The 4,880-nt window shown below is 42.8% G+C and overlaps 1 pseudogene; it reads right to left on the reverse strand.

Annotated features, from left to right (window-relative positions):
- Nucleotides 1–1,901: 1,901 nt before the first annotated feature.
- Nucleotides 1,902–4,191, reverse strand: LOC117856651 (uncharacterized; annotated as a pseudogene).
- Between the last annotated feature and the right edge of the window lie 689 nt (nt 4,192–4,880).

A 4,880-nucleotide genomic window follows, 5' to 3' on the forward strand; every position in this document is an offset into this window, starting at 1 on the left:
GCTGATCGCGGCAATCGGAGTCGGAGGAGGTTCACGCTTTGGTACTCTGCGTTCAGGGCGAAGGCGGTGCAGGAGTCGGCGCGCATAGGGTGCGATTGGATGGCTGCATTTGCCCTCGTCCAGGATCGCTGGATGTAGCTTGCGGGTGATTGGGGGCGCGTTTGGTTCGTTTCCCTCGGTAGCCTGGCTCGTATCTGGTATCCAGGCTAAGCCGGGACAAGCTGATTGCATGCAGGTGGTTAGGGCGCGTTTGGTTTACTGGGGAGCACAGCCTAGCTCGTACGCTGCATGCAGGCCCGCAGTGGCCTGGCTGGCTCAGTGATAGGTCCATTTTATTGGTTAGCGTATGCAAGCAGCCAGGCCAGCTACTAATCTTGTTCGGTTGCCTGTACGCTCCACACAAAAGTAGATTTTTGTGTCTGCACGCTCTCCCATGTGTTCACTCACGCACTCGCACCGGCCTGGCTCCGGAGAAATGGAATTCGTTCTCGTTTCTCTGGAGCCTGGCTCGCTATCCCCGATTGCATGCAGCAGGCCTGGCCTCGCTCCCAGTGCAGGCAACCAATCGTTGGAACCGTGCATTTGCCGACCCTGGCTGAAGCTCCTACAGCCAACCAAACGCGTCCTTATTGTTTGGTTACCTGCTTGAAAACAGACATGATGAGTAGAGCACATGTTTGGTTGCATGTATGAGCTACGAACTGGGAAACAGAGAAGAAAAGGTAGGTGTTTGGTTGGCTGCATGTACGAGAGTTTGAATACCTCAATATTGAATTTGGTGAGGTTACCACAGCTCAGTTTTTAGGCCAGCTGCTCATACAACAGGTTCATACCAATGGTCCTCATACCACGTCTCAATATTACAACAAAGGATTATACAAACTTGTACAATAAAACTAGGATAATAATAAACTGAACAATGATAGTGACATTTTTGGTTGATGTGCTTGTTTTGTTCAGTTCTTTGACACCCTTGAACTTAGCAGGGCCTTGATCAACATGTTGGTTGTGATAGGCAGCCCAAGCTTCTTCTTCAGTCTTGTACCCTTTGAAACAGGCTCCCTTGAAGCCATTGACTTGTTCATGGCAATCCCTCCAGGTGGAGAAGATGCCAGTTTTACGCCCATAGAACACAACATACCAAGTCATAATTGAAGTACTAGATTAGTTACAATGCAGCAATACAATGTGTGAGTTGTAAAAAAGAATCAAGTATGAATGTAAACAAATATTTGTAGTTGTGCTCAGCATGCATGAATCAATCAAGACATCATAATAGGCAATGGAGTTGTGCTTAGCTCATGCACAAATGAATAAGGTCATCATAAAGGCAATGGATTTGTACTCAGATCATGCATGAATGAATAAGGGCTTCATAGGCAATGTAACTGACTGAATCAACAGAAGGTAATGGATGAATGTTCATGAAATAAATACATGGCCATAACTGCAACCATGACCAAGTATCCATGACATCATAGGCAATGTAACTGACTGATCAAATACATCATCACAGAGCTAATGCATGTGCTACTAGCACCTTAACCCACAACCACAGTTTGTGCCTCTCTCAGACCACAACCTAACCATACTAACCAGCTATAAGGTAAGTACCTACAGAGACAAGCATGCTGCCTCAAACTAAAAGAAATGAAGCATAGTGTTGGAAGCTCCAGTCAGCTCTATCCTGCACAAAAGAAGTCACTAAACAAAAGGAGGAAGCAGCAAGATGGTAGCTTCACTCCACAAAAGACAGATCAGTCAGCAAGCATGTAGATAGATCTACATGTAGTAATTCTTGGCAAGCCATGTCCTTAGCCAAAGGACACGATGGTTCTCAATCATGTTGACAAAAGTATCACCCTGAGCCTTGTTGTCAACTAAATGGAAGAAAGCACATATCAGAGCCTCCTACTGAACCCTAGCATGTACATCACTGCACTATACAGATCAGGGTTCAACACCTCAACCTTGGTCTCATGGATAGCAGAAGTAACATCCCTCACTGCCTCAGTCATACTGGTCATCACCACATGATCCTCCTCAGTGAGGACAAACCTCTTTCTCTTGTTGCTAGGAATAGAACCACTAGTGACCTCCTTTGTATCCTTGGGTGCTTCTCCAAAGACCTTAGCAACATCATCAATGCACTTGGCTGCCTTCTCCTCATCATATGGTTCAGTCTTGATTGAGCCATCTGTAAAGTTAGACGGGCTACCTAGAGCCTTATTAGAACCCATAGCATACTTGCCAGTGGCCAAACCATTTCCAAAAATGATCACCATCTCCTTGTAGTTCTATGTGTTTGTTCAAAAACTCAGCGTCCTTAGGGTGTGCGTACTTTTAGTGTGTATGATCAGTTAGAAATAAAACTAAAGGATCAGGATAAGAATAAGGTAAGAAAGATCTAGGCATCCCACACACCTTGATGTGTCCCTTATAGTGCTCCTCATCAAGGCTGATCATGCACGTCTCGTCAACTCAGAGGGCACCACTGAGTTCCCTAAGCTTGGACACCCTCATCCATATCTGTCTCCACTTCCTTAAGTGGTTATACACTTGAGTACCAATCACTTCATTGCCACTAAACTCCTGCAAGTACTTGACAACTTGGTTTAGGTGCACCTCCTTGAAGCCCTTGTGTGTTCTAACACCACTTTCAATCAGCTGGAACATACGGCGTAGGACAAAGGAAGATATAGCACTAGTCCAGCGCATAGCACCCCTAGGGCGCTGCTCAGCACCAGCCTGCACTTGCTGACCGTCCTCACCGACCTGGACAACCTCACCAGCCACTGCCAGATCAATCCTACCAACCTCCTCAGCCATCCCTAATCAAGTCAGTCATACATTGCACCAGTTTCAGATTAACAAAATGAAATGCATGCTTAACATCATTGCACAAACCCATTGCCATATGATCAGACAAAACAGAATTTAATTCATGCGTGTTTATCATCATTGCACTAATTCATGCATGTTTATCATTGCACATGTACTTAGCCTCAGTGAAGTTAAAAGAAATAGAGCAATAAATTATCATTGCACATGTACTTAGCCTCAGTGAAGTTAAAAGGAATAGAGGAATAAATTATCATTGCACATGTACTTAGCCTCAGTGAAGTTAAAAGGAATAGAGGATGAAATGATCATTGCACATGTCCATAGCCTCAATTTGGTTATTCATACAACAAATTATTACATCATCATTGCACAAGTGCATAGGCTCAGCTAACAGAACAACAGTTGATCATTGCACACAAAACAGCAAGCTCTACACATAAGAGGTGCCCCTATTGTTCCACATATCATTTGCAATTTCATTCTTTCTAGTACCCAAGCTACATTGTCATCTGTCTGAGTACCATCAGCAGGTGCAGTACTACTAGAATTATGTTCCCATGTTGCTTCATCAGGAAAAACCTCATCTTGACCATGGCCAACTATCTAATTATGAAGAATACAATATGCAAGAACTAATTTGACTTGTGTCTTGAATGGGTGGTAGGGCTTATTGTCTAGAATACAGAATTGATTCTTTAAAGTCCCAAATGCCCTCTCAACTGTGACCCTTAGGCTTGAATGCCTCAAGTTGAACAACTCTTTCTTATTGGTAGGATAATTTCTTCCACCATATTCTTTCAAGTGGTATATAGTGCCTTGGTAAGGGGGCACAAATCCAGGACGACATGCATAGCCAGCGTCCACTAGGTAGAATTTACCTAAACAATTAATTAGGTAGTCAAGAATCAGTTGTTGTGGTTATGTGAAATTCCATTTGTGGTTTGTTTAAAAATTTCTGTTACAAGTACCTGGAGGAACCCTTAACCCATCATCCCTCTCTAGAGCATCATCTAGAATGAGGGCATCATGTGCAGATCCCTCCCATCCAGCTAGCACATAGGTGAACCTCAGATCAAAGTCAACTGCAGCAAGCACATTTTGAGTAGGATAGTGCTTCCTACCCCTGAATGTTGCAGATATCTTTGCTGGTACTCTAGCATGAACATGAGTACCATCTATTGCACCAATACAGTCCTACATTATAGCAAGACTTGTGATTAAAGTTTGGTCAGAACTGCAGTTAGGTAGAGTTAAACCTTAGATTCATTTAATTACCTTAAAATAAGGATACCACCTTGGGCTTGTTCTGATTTTAAGTGTTGTCTCAGTTGATGGTGGCCTTATCATCTCTCCCCTAAGCTCACCAATAGCATACAAGACCTCTCTGAAATACCTACTGATTGTTTCCATGGACCTCCTAAATGTTTGGTAGATTACTCTAAATCTCTAGTTGTGTCCCACAACATGGAGAAACATTGCTACTTGTTCCTCCACAGTACTGTTTATTATGTCTCTTAGCAAGTTTTTGTCCTTAAGCAGGTTACACAGGTTGAAAAAGGGAGCTCTACGCATACACAACATGTTTACACATTGTATGTCATTACAATTAAAAATTTTATTTAGGTTGGCTTGGCGTTCCTCATTCATGGCACTCATTGGGGCATATGAGATCCGAGTCTATGAATTACGTGCCACCCTCAGCCTACTCATGAAGTATGCATAGATGACAGACACAAAAGCAGCAGCTTTTATCACAAGCATGCGTCTCTGCTCGACAGGGTTCATCTATTGCAATTACAAAATGTAAAGCATGTCTCAATAAAACAATAGATCATTTTCAGCATTCAACAAGTGGGTTAGGAAAAAAATTTGCATCATCGCCTAATGCACAAGTGCTCAGATATAGCTAATTCAGTGTAATAAGAATGCATCATCGGCTAAGAACATGTGCTCAATTTTCATATTTATAAAGTAATAACATCGACCAAGAACATGTGTTCACTTTTGAAAGTAAATAAGCATTTATCATCGGCTAA

Source organism: Setaria viridis, chromosome 1 (assembly GCF_005286985.2).
Source record: "Setaria viridis chromosome 1, Setaria_viridis_v4.0, whole genome shotgun sequence".
NCBI classification, from domain to species: Eukaryota; Viridiplantae; Streptophyta; class Magnoliopsida; order Poales; family Poaceae; genus Setaria; species Setaria viridis.